Source organism: Pyrus communis, chromosome 17 (assembly GCF_041283825.1).
Source record: "Pyrus communis isolate YQ-2024b chromosome 17, ASM4128382v1, whole genome shotgun sequence".
Lineage (NCBI taxonomy): Eukaryota > Viridiplantae > Streptophyta > Magnoliopsida > Rosales > Rosaceae > Pyrus > Pyrus communis.
In genome coordinates, this window is record NC_142581.1 from 18292829 (window position 1) to 18312483 (window position 19655).

Here is a 19655-nt window from a genome sequence, read left to right on the forward strand (position 1 = left end):
ATAATGTAGTGCCCTGAAATTTGTTTATTATTGTTGTTTTATGCACATAATTTCTTTTTTAATTATTTGGTGAAATAAATAGATATGGGCCTTCAATAATTTATATTTATGGTATTATAATTTTATTATTTCACAATTAAATGACATCTTGCTGCTTTTGGTAAGTTATTGTGTAAGCTTTTTCGCATTGTATATTTTATTTACAAATAACGTTTGGTTTAATTTAGGAAAAATTACACATAAAGTATAGTTTTATATTGAGACAACATTTTTTAAATATTTCAAGTAGGGACAAAAGTTAATATATGCCAAAGATGATTTCGTTAGTTTTTGTTCTTTTTCTTGAGTGTAAACTACAAAATATCCTTTATACTAGTAAAGTCTTTTCACACTTTTATCTCCTTCATCCATTGTTTCTCTCACTTCTCTCCTAGTCGCCATCATTACCTCCCTAGTTGTAGCTCCCTTGCCACCGCTAGCATTCTCTCTTACCAGACTGCGCTTTGTTAATGCTGATATTGCATAAACTGGCTCAGAATCAAATGCCCTAGTCAGCGCCTCCTTAATGGTGAATGTACATATTCTTTGAGGGCATAGTGTGTTTGCTGAATTGATTAGACTAGGGAGGAAGGCTTCGTCAACAAAAAGGGCTTTATGCACTGTCATTCCATTTGGTAGCAGAAGGGTTGGCTTGAATTAGACACAAATGGTGTTGGGAACAACATCAAATACTTAGTCAAAATCTATCAATGCTTGGAATGACAATCATTGTGGATATGCAAGTTGGGCATGGGTGATGAAAGTCTTACTGGACGCAAGATCATTAATACTTATGGTAGATGAGGAGCACAAGGTAGTGGACCTAGTGGTGCAAATATTTATATATAATTAGTGTAACCTTAGTAGTTTAGTTAGCATGAGAAAAGCATGAAGACGAAATGACAAAACCAATCGCAAATCTTCTTTTCGATTAAATATTAAATATTATCATTATTTTCTCAATGCATACATAATACCATTCAATTGCCTAAAGTGTTATGGAGGGGGAAGAAAGCTAAAAGTTTAATGACACAGTATGGTGGTGGTAGCAGTATTTTGGCTTGGAATAGAAATTAGATTTTTGTCATCAGCTCGACAAGATTTAAGGATCTCTCTTTGTTTACTATTTACCTAGATTAACGCAGTTGTGTTAACTCAATAATTATTTATTAGGGTCAAGTTATTTGAAACTGGTTTTGCAAAAATGATCGAAGACGGGTTGAACTGATTTTGTAAAAATGGTTGATGACAGGTTGAACTGATTCTGTAAAAATCGTCGAAAAATGGGTTGAACAGATTCTGCAAAAATGGTCGATGACGGTTTAAACTGCTTTTGCAAAAATGATCGAGGACGGGTTGAACTGATTTTGTAAAAATGGTTGATGACAGGTTGAACTGATTCTGTAAAAATCGTCGAAAAATGAGTTGAATTGATTCTGCAAAAATGGTCGAGGACGGTTTAAACTGCTTTTGCAAAAATGATCGAAGACGAGTTGAACTGATTCTGCAAACAGATTCTACATGTAGTTTTAAAATTGATTCTAGTGATAAAGGATACAAACAGATTCTACATATAATTTCAAAACTTATTCTGCAGAAATAGTTGATGATGGGTTAAGCTTATGACACATTAATTTTGTTAGAGTTGTGATGATTGGGTTCTATCAGCAGGCCTAAAGGCTTAGGGGTATGACTGGTATTTTAAAACATTGTTTTCATGTTTATGGGCTGGGCTTTACTTCTTTTTATGTTTTAGTCTCTCCTTGATATGTTTAAAAACTAGTGGAGTTCCTTGAAAGATGGTGAAAGTTTTTGTCTCTATATATAAAGCTCCCTTTAATTTAGTGATAATATATGTTATGAGTACACCATAGTTTGGATTTGGAAGGGGGTTTTCTCACCATTCTGATAATTCTGAGCTGAGTTAGTATTGGTCATATTTAGCGGTTGGCATTGAGTCATGTATAAGATTTTGGTTCAAAACATAATATACATATATATATATATATGAGTATTTTTTAAATTTATATCCTTTTGAAGAAATGCAATACTTTTAAAATATCTCAAGATTCATAATTTATTTTTTTCAATTCTCATTTGGTTAGTAGAAGTTGTTGACATTATATTTGATTTGTGATTTAGAGCAAAAATGTCGAAAGAAATTGATGTTAAGGATTTAAGTAGATTGGTTAGAGATCGAAAAAAAGAACAACTTCAAGGAACTAAACTAATTTTCTGATACTACTCCAAGACCAGGTACATCAAATGCACACAAAATAGAATACACAAATTGGTTTACATGTTTTTGTAAAAGGTGTAAATCGAAACAAATTGGTTGTCCATACTATGTTCTTGCCTCCAAATCCTAATAATGGACCAAATGAACAAGAATTTAGAGTAATAGATCATTTTCCTGTATGTTTAGAGTTTTAGACCTTTTATTGTCCAAAAAAAAAAAAAAATACTCTTAGACCTTCCCTTTTACCCTCACATATCTAGGGACAAGTAGGAAAATTAAGTTACAAAATAAAGAGGGGTACGTGAATCATCTTTACTTCATCTAGGTTGCTGCTAAAAGCATGAAGATCATTTTGTTGTACATAGACTCTTAATGTAAAGTCTAATGACAAGTAGGTACAAACTCAAAGACTAATCAATGTGGAAATTTTTGAAATTGTTTATAGTTCGGACTTAGAATCTAACCTGTACATATTCCACTTTTTGAGTAATGAAGAGAACTGTTTTTTATGTTCGATTATACTTTTAGGGTAAATAATAGAATAGGTCCCTGAACTATACTACAAGTTTAGATTTCATCCCTCAACTCTTATATTAGTTTCTCGTCCTTCAACTTAAGTTTGCGTTGCACGAGTCGTCCTTTCCATCAAGTCTGTTACATTTTTTGTTAAAAATGATCACTTTTTTGCACGTGACCTTTTTGTGGTGGGCAAATATAACATTTTGTTGGCCCAAAGGAATCTCACGTGTTATAGGATGGAGAACTCAAAAGTTTTGGGGAACAATTCGACTGGGGATTAAGAGCTCAGTTCTAGGGTTTAAGAAATTTGAATAGGAAATTCACTGTTATTGGCCGGGAATGCGCTTTCTTGACTATTCACAAGGCGACAATGTTTCGGTGGTCTGGAAAGCATCCGCAATATAGCAAGTTCTTCCTTTGTTGTTTAATTTTATATTTGGTGAATTTCATTTGGATTGCTTTTGTCTAAATATGTATTATGTTGTTTTTCTTTGGCTTTATATATTGGTGGTACTCTATCATTTCGGTCAAATCATTTATGTGTTGACCTTATTACTATCTATTTTTCACCATTGCTCTAGCGTCCACCACACCCAATATGCATATATTGGAGTTTGGTGAGGGTATTTATTGTAAGAATTTGATTTTGGTGAGTGCTCAGCCTTACATTGTATGTTATATGTGACAGGTGGTTTGGAGCTATGTATTCTTGAACTTAACCATTATGGGTTGGTAGAAAATGGAGTTTATAAAGGTGGCAAGGTATGTTCTGTAGATAATTGTGTTGATGACTAATTGTCATTGGTGGATTTACAAAAGATTGGTGTAGAACTTGGCTATAACGTTGACATAACTCAAAAGGTTACAAGTTTAAAAGTGTACTATAAGAAAACTGGTAAGTTTGGTGCAAGTGCATTGATAGAGGTGAATTATGATATTTTTATTCTGAGGTGAATTGCTTGCATTCCTAGTAATAGAATTGTTCAGTTGATCCAACGGACCTGAACACCATTGGGAGTTAAGCTTTTGAGGTATGGCCAAGTTTGGATTTTGAAAACTATAATGGTGGCGCTGATAATTTAAGGGTCGCCAATATTGGCTTTTTATTGATCGTATAGCCAATGCCAACAATTCAATAAAGAAGGTCAACACATATGAAGCTATATTTGTTGGTATACATAGTAATGTTCAAGAATTTAATGAAGATCAAGTAGAAGAGGATAATAAAAAAGAAGGTGAAAATGAAGAAGAGGATGAAGTATTTGTTGACAGTGATTATGGGGTAAGTGACGACAAAAGCCAACTAATGTTGAAGAGGTAAATGGTGTGGAGGCACCAAATGAAGTGCCTGATGTTAATCATCCAAATGAAGTTCTTGACTTTCATCCTTCTAATGAAGCTACATGGGAGATTTCATCTGATAGTGAAGACATTGATATTCCTTATTCTAGTAGTGATGAAGAGGAAGGTGAACAAAACTCTAATAAATTATCCAAGAAGAGAAAAAATTACCAAGTTTTAAATAGTGGAGGATAGACACAAATTTGAGAAATCCAAAGTTTCAATTGGGAATGAAAATCACCAATAAAGTAGAGGTAAAAGAAGCTATAAATGAGTGTGCTATTATCAACGGACGAGAAGTCAAATTCGCAAAAGATGATAAAATTAGGGTGAGAGCAAAGTGTGTTGGAAATAAGAAAATGAAGTGCCCGTTCACTATATTTACTTCCATCTTATATTCAGATGAGCCTACTTTTGCAATAAAGACTCTCTGTTTAGATCATCATTGTTGGAGAGTTGGTAAGCTAAAGTTTGCTAATTCAAAGTGGCTAGCTTAAAAGTTTGCTCACAAGATCAAGAAAAATCCTCATTGGTATGCCGGAGCATTTAAGTCAAATGTATTAGATCACTATTGTATGAATGTTAGCATACATCAAATATACAGAGCAACAAGGTTATCCAAGGTGATTATTGAAGGTAGCTACAAAGAACAATATGCCAGGTTATGAGACTATGCAGAACAACTAAATGTGGCTAATAAAGGAAGCATAGTGGTTATAAGCAATAAGAAGGAAGGCGATCAACCAGTTTTCCATAGGATGTATGTGTGCTTAGAAGCCTGTAATAAAGGTTTTTTTTGGAGAGGTGTAGACCTGTGAGTGGTGTGGATGGTTGCCAGTTGAAAGGACGTACACGTGTCAAATTTTGATTGATGTTGGAGTTGATGGGAATAATGGTATGTTTCCAATTGTTTATGCTAATAATGGAAATTGGTTCTGTGATTTGGTTCCTTGAGCTTTTGAAAGTTGATTTAAGTATTGAGAATGTGGCAGCTTGGGTGTGTATAAGTGACACAAAAAGAACTCATTCCTGCCATTCAGAGTGTCGTTCCAACAACTGAGCATAGAATGTGTTAGAGACATCTATGTAACAACTTTAAGGCATCGCACTCGGGACCTGCATTGAAGAATACATTGTGGGCCTTAGCAACATCCAATTCTATTCCATCTTGTAAGTGTGCTTCTAAATTTGATTTGGGATGTATTGGTGAATATAGAAGGTTTCGTAATATATAAGATGTATATGATGTCTAGGTTTCAACTAAGAAAGACAGAGATCTCATCATCCATTGCAAAAAGAAAGGGAACAGGGACATTATATTCACAACCACCTTTTTAAGAAGAAAAAAAAAACAACGGAAACCATGATGGGGATAAAAATTGGGCATGATGATAGGAGCATATTTATGCGATTTAGTTAGCTTGTTCTTGTGCATTTGTGTTATTATTTCTTAGTTAATGTAGTATTTCAAGTCATTTTCATGTGTTTGTAGGTCCAAAGGGTTAAAGTACCAAGGAAGTGCATTTTGGTGCACTTTGGAGCAGTTTTGGGCACTAAATGGATAGCACATGTATGGGCCAACATGGATGGACGAATTTGGAGTTCAAAAGGCTAGAAATCTGATAAGAAGATGAAGAAATTAAACTCAAGACAAAGTGGATAAGGAATTAGCTCAAAAGAGGAAATATTATCCAAAAACCTTATCCAACATTATCCAAAACCTTATCTTATCTTATCTTATCCTATCCTAACCTAATCTTGTTCCACCTTAATCCTAGCTGCAAGTGGACCTAAAAACATTATTTCTAGAAGCCTTATCTGACCCTAAAAGGGTGCCACACCCTTCCCCCTTTTATCTCTTCTAGAAAACCCAAAATCAGCCACAAAACACCTAGTTTCTAGAAGGCCCAATTTTGGACGAATTTCCTAAACCTTTTTCCTTTTGGATTCTGATTTGTTAGGCCTTATTCCATGTGGATTTGGGTTATACAAATCCTTTTTTGAAACTAATTGTGTCAAACCCTCTCCTAAGTGGATTAAATCAATTGTGCCGAACCCTAGGGCCCTAATCCAATTAATCAGCTAAGTGTAACCCTAATCTAATTAACCCTAGGACTATATAAACATATTTTCAGCCACAAATTCGTATGAACCCCTTATGCCATTCAAAAAATCCTTGCCGCAAGCCCTAGCCTCCATTCTCTATCATTCATTCACTCCATACACTTCCATATACAACCTGCCGCACTCTACCACCATAATCAGCCATTATTCGTCATCCTAAACAAGCACACACCATTCAAAACCCCCAAAACCACCACCCACAACTTGTGCCGCAGCAAGGAAGAGGAAGGGAAGCCTAGCCGTGCATGCCATTCAACCTGGAATTGCTGAAACGTTTAGGTGTAATCTTTCTTGTGTTTTCAATGTTTGATTTCAAGAATCTTTGCTTTGCGAGTATGAGGAACTAATCCCCTTTTGGCTAGGGGGAATTTCAAAACCATGGCTATATTTGCATTATGATTTGATTACTTCCATTTGTGATTTCATGAATTGTGAATTCAATTTACTTATCTATTGGAATTAAAACTTGTTTATGTATATGGATTGAGAGTGCACACTTAATTTGCATGCATAAATCTGATGCTAGGATACAAGGAAACTTCACCTAATCGTTGGGAACTTATATTCATAAGTAATAAAGGTTGTTAGTCACAATCATGTTATGTAAATTCTTGGCATCAGTATCATGCGCTTTCATAGTTACGAATGCCTCGTCAACACTTATCATTTTCATAGAATTTAATGATCTTTGATTGTTTCTCTATTATGCGCTTTCATGTAGAGAACTTTTGAGGAATAATTTGATTGCAATGCGCTAATTCCATTCAATTCAATGACTTAAGGAAAATCTGAAGGTTAATTTAAGCGTACCTAATTAACGTGGGGTGTTGAGGTTCATGGTTCATTGAATAAGCAACTGGAGATTGTTTTGTATGCAAGTATGTCATGTGTGGAGAAAGACCTCCTAGCTAGGCCATCATCCATCTAATTTCACCAAATTCGTGCAAATCTGCATAGTTTAAAGTCTTGTTTTTGTTTACTTTATTTTCGTCCAAAACCAAATCCCCCTTTATGTTAGAGTGAACTAGTTAGAATCTGTTTTAGATTGTGTTTTCAAGTGTCTTGAGTCAGTTAGAACCAAATTTCGTCCAAATTTGTGTTTAGAGTCAAATCTGCCCGGTTTGTGTTTTTAAGGCAGTTTTGAGTGTTTTTAGCGTATTTTGAGTCTTGTGAACTTGTTTTGAGTCTCTTAAGTCGAGTTAAGTGTTTTAAAGTTTAGTTTTATCTATTTGAGTCAGTTTAAAGTGTTTAGCAATCCCTCATAATCCCCGGTTTAAGAACGATCCCTACTTATATACTACAATTGTCAAAAGAGGGTTAATTTGAGTGTTAGAATATTTCGCATCACATGATCAAGGGGATCATTGATGTTATTTTTGGGACTTCATTTTTGTAGCATGAATCATCTTCTATATGGTTGTAGAATTGCTACCCTATTTTGTGTAGTAAACTTTGTATTTTGTTAAGGATGATATTTTTATTTTGGTATGTTAGTATTTTTATGAAGTTATGTTATCAATACTTTTGGTGATCTTTGGCCGAATTTGTTGGTTTAGTACTTATCTATTATTATTATAACTCTTGAGTGATGAGGAAAAATTGCATAAGATAAACAATTAGTTTATACATCAATAAAAGACAAGTCCTTAATTAGAAGGCAACACTAAGTTGTTAACTCATATGATAGACAATTGGATTATATAGGAACCTACAAAAAGAGGAGGACAAAGTATAAACACATATTTAATTGGAGAGAAGTTAAAAACAGAACAAATATTCAACGAAAGCTAATGTACCGCCTAACGCCATTAATATTGTAAGACATGCATGAATAATTTCGACAGAAAGACACAAATTATTTAGGTTCGATTCACTTCATATCGACACACTGTGCACGATGAAAAGTGTATATTTAGAAGTTTGAGTTAACGAAACATGCAACAACAAATTATTTAGTTTCTTGAATCACTTCTATTGCATCATTTGCAGCCAATATCATGAGAATAATCTGCACCCCATTAATATCAAACAATAAATCTTTTTTAAGAGTCTAACCGTTTAATTTCAAACAATAAATCTTTTTTAGAGTACAAGATGGACTTGTATCCCATGCGCTAATCAACAACAAACTTAGAAAACAGTCATCATACATCATAAAATTCAATGCCTTAAGTTATAAAGTTTCGAGTGCTCAACAAATTTTGAACAATGTATATTTCAGTACTTTAAAGAAAAGACATGCATCAAACACTTTCAAGTAGAAAGCGCAAAAAAAAAAAAATATATATATATATATATATTTGCATTGGCTGAAATGGAGATAATTACAATTTAACACGTTAATTTTTTTTTTTTTGGGCTCACTAATTGGATGCAAAAGTGAGTTTGGATTAATAATTTTACACCAATAAACATGAATTACATAGCATCACAACTAATCTAACAATGAGAAAGTATATAAGACAAAACACTAGCAATAGGCTAAAACACTTTTGATTAATCCAACAATAGATTAAGGGTGCGTTTGTTGGATCGGACTATCTCGGACTGGACTAGCTTTAGGGATTAAATTGGACTGGCTTAGACTAAACTAAGTTGGATTAACTTAGTGAAGTGTTTGGTGCAGTATCGGACTAAAAAGCAGGATAATTAACGAACTTTAATATTATATTATTTAACCAATATCTATTAATATTTTAATATTAATATATTTATTTATTCTTTTATAATCTTCATCCTCTCTCTTAACCTCTCTTTTTCTCCGCCCATGGTCTTCCTGCCTTCTCCCTCTTTTACTCTCTTTTTCTTCGTCCCACTGTTACTCTCTCCACTCCCTCTTTTTTTCTCCCTTTTTCACTCAAATTACTTTGCTATGTTCTTCTCTTCTTCAAAGTATGAAACTCTTAATTTGTTTTGATACTTAAATTTCAGTTCTTTGAGATTACAATTCAATTCTTGGCGTTGGATTAAATCCAAAGCAAATCTAGCTAGGTATTCCTCCTTGAAGCAAATAAGGGAAATCTGGGCTGTGGGTTCGTTGGGTTTCATAAGAGGGAGATGAATCAATTTGAAGCAAAGAGGAAGTTGGGTTCGTGAGACGAAGGAGATTGGTGAGATGGCAAGATTTGGTGATGGGTTTGCGGGATGATGGAGACTAGCGAAACGGCAGGATTTGGTGACTGGATTTGGTGACTGGATTTGGCGACGCATGCTTGCAGATCGCAAACGATGCAGATATTAGAGGGCTGGGATTAGCAATCCCATCCTTTTCGGGGGTCCTAGCTAAGACGAGGTAGTGAAGCCTTTAGTCCGAACGAATCCAACTTATCCCATTAAAGACAGTCCCGGATCAAACCAAACACGAACTAGTAAGCCAATCCAGTCTAGTGAAACATAACGAGCCCAAACAAACACAGGATTAACAAAATCATTAGATACTACAACAATGAGAAAGATTGAAGATTGTACTCGCTGCACAAAAACAGCAAGGCGACCACCGTCGCCATTTTTCACAGCTAACTATGCGACCATGAAACCACGACCATTAATCTCGCCACCTAGGCGAATTTCACCATCCCTGAACCCACCTTCTACAAACTACCCTCATCCCTTCTAATTTCAATTCTTGCATTTCTTGTATGATATCCATGTCTAGCACATTCAAATATTTATATACCAACTAAGAATAACAATATAAATCTCCCACCCACCCCTTCTCCCCCACTCGAAAAATTCACCTAAAACCCACATTAACCACCACGGTTTAAGAATCCAGACATGGCCCCAAACAAAGAACACACACGGCACACACATTTAGACAAATATATTTTTAGAGAAACCAACCAAAATTTTTAGAGTTTAAAAACAGAAAACCATTAGAATCTTCACAGAAACCAACTAAAATTGCAATTTAAAAATAAATCCACTGAATTTTAGTAGCCATGTTGCATATATTGGCGTTTTTAGCCATGAGACTACATAAACGAAGAACCATGAATAAGAATGCCTTACTCACCAATTAAACAAAAACATTAATAGAACAGATGCCTTAAAAATGTATAATCTGCAAAGAAGCATGAGCTAAAGGATCCCATCACCAACAACAGATACGCTACTCACAAACATAATCCCAACACGATCAGATTATCGCCAGCAAAAAAGATCCATTACTAAGAACGTAAGTGTACTAAAAAGGTGTAAAAAAGGGTAATGACAACATTTTATTCTTAAAACAATAAAGGGGTTCATTGTTTACATCATTGTGCTCATGACCGAACAAAAACGTTTGCATGACCCTTTTTTCATTCAAAAATGCTCCTGTCTCCAGATATTTAAAATCCAGAAGGCCACCATGGTGGAGATAAGCAAGAGCAACAGAATTCCAACCTTCTTCTAGCGGTCAAACTTGTAGAACCAATTGAACAACCCCAAAAAGGGCTGTGAAACTTTTTCATTCAACATAACTTTTTCATTTGGCGAATTACTACAATTTTCAGGCGAATACATAGTGTGCACCACCAACTTGTTTCGATTTGTTCCTTTACCATAAACAAGTAAACTCATCTTCATTTCTTCTACTTTTACTGCTCTCGATGCATTGGGCCCTAGAACAGTTTCAGAATATCTCAGTGTTGTCCCTCAAAGTTGTTCATCTTTTTGAGCCTTAACCAATTTCCTTAAATTTTTTTTTACCAAAACTCCACCTAGAATTTGTTGTTCTTTTCGATCAATCGCTTTCACCATTTTAGTTACCCTGAATCACAAATTAAATATAGTGTCAATATTTATGTTTTTTTTAAAAAATCCTTTTTAGCTTGCAGGCTGAACAGCAACATTGTCAACAATCTTAAAAAATCTAATTAATAAAGAAAATACATAAAAAAAGATTGCAAAAGTCGGATAATTAATAAAGAAAGTGTAACCAAAAACCATTTAGATAGTTGTTTAGATCAAATTTGGAAGAGATAGTTGACAAAGAAAATAGGTAAATTATTTTTTTATGGGTTAATAATAGCTATAGGTTGAATGTAAATTGTAACGACCCGTCCTCAAATATTACAATTTTTTAATTTTAAAGTGTGAATTTATGAAAATGCCCTTCAAGGCAAAAACGTTGACTTTTGTGGACCACCTTGTCATGTCATGTAAGATCCATTTTCTTAGCGTATCCTTGTACGACTCATCGCTACAAGGTGTGGGCGCAAGCAGAATCAGATTTGGAGTTACGAGGAACATTTTACGGAATTTGAAACGTAAGGGCATTTTGGTAAATTTTCAAGCCAAGATATTTTTCACCTTGGACCACTCCCACGCTGACACGTGGTAGATCCCCTCCCTATTTATGAGGTGTTCCTCTCCCTTTCCCGTGACTTCTCTCTCTAGAACTCTTTATCTCTCTCTTTTTCCCTACCTTTCTCATTGTCTCTCCCCGGGAAATAATTTCCCTCTCTCAGCCATTTCCTTCTCTCTCCAAGCTCACCCACACCCAACACCTTTCCGGCGAGCCACCTTACGGACCATCGCCTCTACCAACCTTTCCCCATTGATCGAAGTCACATTCTCGAACCCCTAGCCCAGGACGATGTTTCTCTCTCTTCTCAGTGGCACCATCATTGTGCAAACGGTTTCTCCGGCGAATCCTCACCGTCTCCGATGATGGTGAGCTTTGAGAACCAACCCAAACTTTCGAGATTATGTTTAGGGCACGATTAAGATAATTTAGAAGTGCGGTATGGTTTTGGACGCATGAAATACTCGGGGGAACCTTCCCTAGTTTCCGGCAAGAACCCGTGCCTTCCAGACCGTTTGCCAACTCCTACCACAATCGAGGAAACCAAAGGTACATTTTGATCCCTTGTTTCTTAGGCTTCAATTTGGTATATTAGATTGCAATTTTTAGTTAAGATTCGAGGTTGAACAGAGCTTTCAAATTCTGACTTTCTTAATTTGCCTTGAAACCGAGTCAGCCCAACCTGGAAACCCAAACACTTGACCCGCAACCCAAAACTAGCCTAATAACTAGACCAGCCTAATCGGATCCAACCCAATCCCTTAACCCAATAACGGACCCAGCCCAAACCTTTAGGCCATGTAACCCAGGCCATTGGCCCATTTACCCTAACTCGGCCCAACTTATTAACCCAAGCCCTGACCCGAATCCTATCCTAGTTTCATGTCCATGCGTGGGTACGCGTCATGGCCGGAGCATGGAGCACACGCGCCTTCGCTGTAAGTACTATGCTTCACCGTCATGGACAGCGACGCCAGCGACTTTTTTGATGAACTTTCTGACGACCCAACTCGACGCTTGGCAGTGTGTGCGGTGGCGCGTGGCCTTCCAAGCCGTTGCCTTGTGGCAGCGCCTGCAGCGACGTGTGGGGGAACCCAAGGTCCCTTCTTGAGTTTCTTGACATGCCGAATCCGAATCTACTATCCGTTTTCTAAAATTCAATCGTTTTAGTAGAGTTTTACTAAATGGCATCTATATGTGGTTAGGTGCATCGGTAGGAAGTGACTTCATCCTCGCTAGTTCGAGCGGCTTACGGGCAATGGAATACTGTGAGTGGACCCCTTCTAAACTTGCATGATTTTATAAAATATTAGGCTTGCATGCATTCATATTTCATGAATTGATTACATTTTATGTTACATTTGTTGGATTTCTAGATTTATGAAGAAATTATGATTATTTTAAATTGCTTTTATGAAATATTTATAATTTCACGAATTTACGTTTTACGAAAGGTAATGGATTATTAAGTTTTCGTATATGAAAGTTTATGGATTACGAATACGATTTATTTTACGGATTTATGAATATGTGTTATCATGGATTGATAAGAAGAGACTTTGAGCTTTTGAGCTCCAAATTTGGATATGAGTTTTTGAGGTATGTTTTCGATGCTTATCTAGTGGGTTATCATATAACACATCCACACAACACGGGTATGTAGACATCTATGGTCATAGGACACAGTTGAGGATATTTATGATATACCCCTAGCTTCACTGGGAAAACCAGTGTCGAACAGCTTCACTAACCACGGTTACTATCAGTGTGTGATGTTAAATGTTTCTTCTCTGACATAACCCAGAGTCGTACAACTTCACCTTCGGGTGATGGGGCCTACCATGTTTCTTCATTGGTGTAACCCAATGTCATACAACTTCACCTTCGGGTGATGGACAGGTACTGTTTTCGGACTACTATGATACCTCTAAAGAGTATAGTATTGATGAGATTTTTGGATTTGCCTTCGGGCGATGATAGTACCATTATTGAGCATGGTTTTACTCGTATTTGTTTTATGAATGATTTAATGGCATGCTAGAGTTTTCAGAAAACTTACTATATGTAGTATTATATATGTTTTCAAAACAGGGGGTTAGTATGTTCAGTAAGAAAACGGTTTTCGTATTATTAGTATTAATATCAATTATGGTCCACTCACCGTTTCTCCCCCTTTAGGAGTTAGAATCAAGGCACACGATCTTGGCGTCAGGACACTTCCGCTTAGGCATCTCGAGCCTCCTTTGTGTAGGACCCATTCCTTGGTTCGTAGCTTTCTATCATAATTCTTTCATTTTATTCTTGATTAGTTGTATGCTTTGAACACAATTATGCACTAGTGTATCTCTTTCTAATTACATATTTTATCAGTATGCATGTTTTTAATGGCTTCGTAACCCTCAGGTGTCGGCCAGCACATGCCTACCCTTATATTTTGGGATATCGGGGTTGGGGCGTGTCATAATAGCCCTAAATTTTTCTGAATATGTAAGTTATGTTCATGTATTGTTAAAAGGCTACTCATTTTCTTAAATATGTAAGTTGCGATTTTTCATGAAATATTTATGGTCCATGGAGAGAGTGCATTTATCAACAACACTCATTAAAGCACTTCGGGAAGGATGAAAGTGCCCACTCCCAGAAAAACCTAATGAACACACCAACCAACCCTTTGAACAATAATTTGGAAAATTGAAAACATAAAAAAGAAATTTAGCAACTGGCAAAAAAAATGTAAAATGTCTAACAACATTCGATAAAAAAATTAAGAACACTTGGGTAAACCAGAATCATAGAGACAGCAAGGGACCTTTGAATTGAAACCAAAAAAAAAAAAAAAAAAAAAAAAAAAACAAGAACGAGAAACAAGGCAGAAGGCAAAGAAATAATATAAGCCCAGAACATCAAACATTCTATTAAAAAAAACATAAAGTCACGCTGCCTCAAATGGAAAGGGAAACAATGCATCAAAGTTCAAGTGGCATACCAAAGTCTTGATTCAGATGCAATGGCTCAGAATCCCTGCATCAAAGTTCGAGAGCAGATAATGATGTTGCAATGGGGGGGCCCGAACTAAACTGCAAAAAATTAGAGAGATCAAAAGCAAGAATTCGAGGTGAAAACAAATGGACACAGGGAAATGAATTTAATCTCTGACAGTGCAATGGACTTAATCTGTGGCATATTCACACATAAACAAAAATGCATTTGGACTTAATCATTGAGCTACTCAACGCTACAAAATTCTTTTCTCTTTCCCCCGTTTTTCTCAGCCACCAAACAAAGGGTAAGTCTTAAAATGTCAATTTTCATTTTCTTTCCTACATTTGCCCAAGGAACTTGGCACTTCCCCTTCAAGCAGCTAATAAGGATCAAAAAGTCTACAGGGAAGATTTTGGAACCCAGTACGCCTAGGTTGGAGTGATCTCATTCTCAAAGCAACAACTTAAGCCACACGTGAGGGTCTTCTGCTTGCTCAGTACAAGCAACAGCCGTTAGGATCAAATATTTGCAGTTTAGGCACCATTTAAAGTAGACATACAATTAATCAGTTAATTATATAATAAATTTTGTTAGCTTTATATGGTAAATATTGGATAATAATATACGATTTTGTCTGGTCTTTAGATAGGGGATGGGACCATTGCTCGAGGTTGAGCTTAGCTTTAGGTGATGCAACCACGTATACACTTACCTTTAATCAAATCCAACACTGCACTCAACTCAACCGCATTTTCGCTCACATACGGTTTTTTTTTTTTTTTTTTTTTTCTCATTGAATCAGCCTAAATATAATTAAGCTAACTGAGAAAAAATTTACTCCTTATATTTGAGGGTATCGAACCTTCTACTTAATCTATACTCTTTATCATCTTATACTCGAATAAGCTGAAGAGGGAACAAAGATGCTGCCAAGACAACTCATGAAGAACTAAAAACAAATGAACACAATTATCACTGAACAAAAAAATCGATAAAGCCACAGAAAAGCACAACAACGATGATGTAGAAAAAGGTATGTAGGCTAAAAATTATATTTGTTATTGATACATGAATGTGGAAAAATGGAAGAGAATGCAAATGGAAGAGAATGCTTATTTTTTCATTATCTTTCTCTACAAGATTACAAGGATATATATACATGATACAAATGTGTAGGTAGGACAAGGTAGCCGTCCTAGTGTGTAGGTAGGACAAGGTAGGACGGCTGTAGAGGACAAGGTAGCCGTCCTAGTGTGTAGGTAGGACAAGGTAGGACGGCTGTAGGACGGCTTGACGGCTATAGGACGGCTAGTGTGTAGGTAGGACAAGGTAGGACGGCTGTAGGACGGCTTATTCTTCCAATAATAATATTATATACAATTACACAAGGACTCCAACCATATTCCTTATTTGTCTAACACTCCCCCTCAAGTTGGATAGTGGATGTCAAGAACTCCCAACTTGCGTAACATACCCGAAAACTTTTCTTTCCCAAGAGGTTTGGTAAACAAGTCTGCCAACTGTTGTGCCGTACCCACATGCTTGGTCTCTATTGTGCCATCTACAATCTTATCTCGTATAAAGTGACAATCCATCTCAATGTGATGAGTTCGTTCATGAAAAACAGGATTGGCAGCTATATGTAACGCTGCTTGATTATCACAAAATAAAATGGAAGGACCATCCAAAGGAATGTTCAAATCCTTCAACAAAAAACGAAGCCAAACTATCTCGCAACAAGCACCTGCCATGGCCCTATATTCCGCCTCTGCTGAAGAGAGCGAAACGGTTTTCTGTCGTTTCGTCCGCCAAGAAATCAAAGAACCGCCCAAGAATACACAATACCCAGTAGTCGAACGGCGAGTGATAGGGCAACCTGCCCAATCAGAATCACAAAACGCAGTTAACTTGGTCTGGTTGTCAGAACGAAATAATAAACCTTGACCTGGAGTAGCCTTCAAATAACGAACAATACGAAGCGCAGCATCCATATGAGATATCCTTGGCTCGTGCATAAAACGGCTTAGAACATGCACAGAATAGGTGATATCCGGCCGAGTGATAGTGAGATATATTAACCGACCTACTAATCGTCGATACTTTTCAGGATCCTTGAGAAGTTCTCCTTTATCAGATAATTTTGTGTCATCCATAGGAAAAGCAATGGGTCGTGCTCCCAAAAAACCATAGTCCTTGAGAATCTCTAATGCATACTTGCGTTGAGAAATATAAATCCCTTGTTTGGAACGAGAAACCTCAATACCCAAAAAATATTTTAAATCACCAAGGTCTTTTATCCGAAAATGATCACGGAGAAAAGACTTCAGAGAATTAATGGCACTAGCATCATTGCCTGTAATCACAATATCATCCACATAAATGAGCAAAGCTGTGAAAGAAATACCAGACTTTTTAGTGAACAATGAATAGTCAGCTTTGGATTGTTGAAAACCGGCAGAAATGATGGCACTAGTGAATTTGGCAAACCATTGGCGAGAAGCCTGCTTAAGACCATAAAGTGACTTGTGAAGGCGACACACAAGATTCTCCCCCTGTCGCCGAAGACCAGGAGGAGGAGACATATAGATTGCTTCATGTAAGTCACCATGTAAGAAAGCATTATTAACATCAAACTGATGAAGAGACCAAGACTGACTAGCAGCAAGAGCAAGAAGACAACGCACCGTAATCATCTTAGCAGTAGGAGAAAAAGTGTCATGATAATCAATACCTTCAGCCTGAGTGAAGCCCTTAGCAACCAAACGAGCTTTGTAGCGGTCAATAGAGCCGTCGGAATTGTGCTTGAGTTTGTACACCCACTTACAACCAACGGGAATTTTGCCAGGGGGCAAGGAAGTTAAAGTCCAAGTACCATTAGCATGTAAAGCTTGAAGCTCCTCAGTCATAGCACGTTGCCAATTGAGGTCAATGGCAGCCTCGGCAAAGGAGGAAGGCTCCACAGTCCGACTGACAGAGTTAATGTAAGAAAAATGTCTGGGAGAGTAACGGTGATAAGAGAGAAAATTACAAAGTGGATATCGCGTACCTTGTGTAGAACCGGGTTGCGAAGTCGAAGATGGGTGGGATGGCAGAATCACCTGCGAGCAAACGTAGTCTTTTAAATAGGATGGAGGTTTATGGGCACGGGAAGAGGTGCGGGGAAGGGGAGGATTGGTAGGTAGTGGGGGGGGGTAGGGATGTCCGTGGGTAAAAGGGTGAAAGGTAAGGAAGTAGCGGGGGGGGGGGGGGGAAGGAGGGGATGCCGAGAGGGCAGGGGCATGGGGAGGAACGGGTAATGGGGCAGCAAAGGAATCTGTGGGAGGCGTGGAAGGGGAGGAAGGTGGAGGAGGGTGAGGCATCGGGGCAGGAAGGGGTGGGTTATATGTAAAGTCCAGAGGGGGTGGGATGGGTAGGGTAGGCGAACAGGATGGGATAAGAGGGTGAGAAACGGCATAAGGGAAAGTACTTTCGTGAAAGATGACGTCTCGACTAGTGAAAATGCGGTGATTGTCGAGATCGTAAAGGGTATAAGCCTTTTGTCCATGAGGATAACCGAGAAAAATGCAACGATGAGCCCGAGGGGAAAATTTGGTGGTGGGAGTGACAGAGGTGGCATATGCCAGACAACCAAAGACGCGGAAGTGGTCATAAGATGGGGTTTTCAAAAAGAGAACCTCAAATGGGGATTTATGATGGAGAAGACGGGTAGGGAGACGATTGATGAGATAAGTAGCGGTAAGAACACATTCCCCCCAAAACTTGATAAGAAGATGGGATTGAAAACGAAGGGCGCGAGCGATTTCAAGAAGATGACGATGTTTTCTTTCAACAACGCCATTTTGTTGGGGGTATAAACACAAGAAGTTTGTAAAAGCACCCCATGATCAGAGAAAAAACTACGAAGAGATAAAAATTCACCACCATTGTCAGTACGAATGCATTGGATGGTAGTGCGGAATTGGGTAGTGACATAAGCAAAAAAATCCTTAATTAATTGTTGAGTGTCGGATTTATGTTTCATGAGGAAGACCCATGTAAAGCGAGAAAAATCATCCACAATGGTTAAGAAATAATTAGCACCAGAAAGAGAAGATTGACAATTCGGGCCCCAAATATCACAATGAATTAAAGCAAAAGGGAAAGTTGATGAAATTGAACTCAAAAGAAAAGGTTGACGAGTTTGTTTTGCCAACGGACAAACATCACAAATATGACTAGAATCAAAAGTGCAATTAAGAGAGCTAGATGCTAAAGCTTGCAAACGAGTGGAGGAAGGGTGACCAAGACGCCTATGCCAGAGGGAGGAGGGGATGGTAATGATGTTGCAGAGAGGTTGACGGGTGGGGAGAGAAGAGGTAAGGGCCACAAGGTAATACAGATCGCCACGTCGCTTACCCACACCAATCATCGCCTTCGAAACCAAGTCCTGCAAAACACACCAAGAAGGAAAGAAGGTTATGGAACACGATAATCCATCTGTAAGTTTACCAACCGATAAAAGGTCCACTCGAAAATTAGGGACACATAAAACATCCTTCAAAGTAACTGAGGAATTTAAAGGAAGAGTGCCGGTAAAAGTAATGGGAGCGGAAGCACCACTAGGCAAAGAAACAGGCGGCAAATGTGAAGGAGAACGATTAACCAAACATGAAGCGGAAGAAGTAATATGATCCGTAGCACCACTGTCAAGAATCCATTGACCATGATGAGAGATGACAGGTAACAAACCTTGGGCAAAATCAGTAGTGAGCACGGCATTGGCCTGAGGAGGGGTGGTGGTGTCATGTAGAGCAGCTAGAACACGGGAGTGCTGCTCGGCAGAGAGGTCAGGCATGGCAAGCTGCAAGTCATGCAAAGTGGGCTGGGTCCCTGGTGCGAAAATTAACTTAACACACAAATTAACCCTCTTTTGACAATTGTAGCATATAAATAAGTAGGGATCGTTCTAAACCGGGGATTAGGAGGGATTGCTAAATCACTTGGAAACTGACTCAAAAACGTAAAACAAAGGTTAAAACACTAAACTAGACTCAAAGAATGCAAAACTAAACAATAAAAACACTAAAACAAACCAAAAGACTCAAAACAGCCCCAAAACACTCAAAACTGCCTTAAAAACAC

The 19655-nt window shown here is 37.5% G+C and overlaps 1 long non-coding RNA gene across 1 annotated transcript; it reads right to left on the minus strand.

Annotated features, from left to right (window-relative positions):
* Positions 1 to 18634: 18634 nt before the first annotated feature.
* Positions 18635 to 19318, minus strand: LOC148689560 (uncharacterized). Its single transcript, XR_015958166.1, has 2 exons — positions 19263 to 19318; positions 18635 to 18960 (listed from the first exon to the last, which is right to left on the minus strand). It is a non-coding gene; the product is annotated as an uncharacterized LOC148689560 (long non-coding RNA).
* Between the last annotated feature and the right edge of the window lie 337 nt (positions 19319 to 19655).